Below are 482 nucleotides of genomic sequence, written 5' to 3'. Positions count from 1 at the left end.
TTGCCTGGGATGTGCCTGTTTATTTTGGCCTATATTCTTTTACTCATAAGTTGGTTTTGTGGGCAAAAAGTACTACTCGTTGTTAGAAGGAAACTCCAGCTTTAATAATTTTATTTCTCATGTTTGCACTACATCAAAATAGCCTTTAAAAACAACATCACCTTTGACTGCTCTAATTGGGGAGGGGGGAATCAGAAAGGGATTTTTTTCCTTGCCCACATCAAATTGGCCCGGGGACCCTGAGAGTTTTTTTGCCACCTTCTGCAACATACTCCTTGCCACGTTTGCTCAAGTCTGTTACCCCACAAGGTTAAGCACGCCTCTTGCTACCAACTGCTTTTCCTTGTAAATTGTCTCTCTCAGCATCATTTTGTTATATTCCAAAGCAACAACTGTGTGTTTCAAAATGCAAGTTGGATGGTAAAGAAAAAGTGATCCCATAGTTACCTTGGACAGGTATTCTGCAAGGTGCTGAACTAAAG

This window comes from Podarcis pityusensis (genome assembly GCF_964106645.2).
Source record: "Podarcis pityusensis genome assembly, chromosome: 13".
NCBI lineage: Eukaryota > Metazoa > Chordata > Lepidosauria > Squamata > Lacertidae > Podarcis > Podarcis pityusensis.
The sequence above is the reverse complement of the archived record's forward strand: the minus strand, read 5'-3'. Positions refer to the sequence as shown.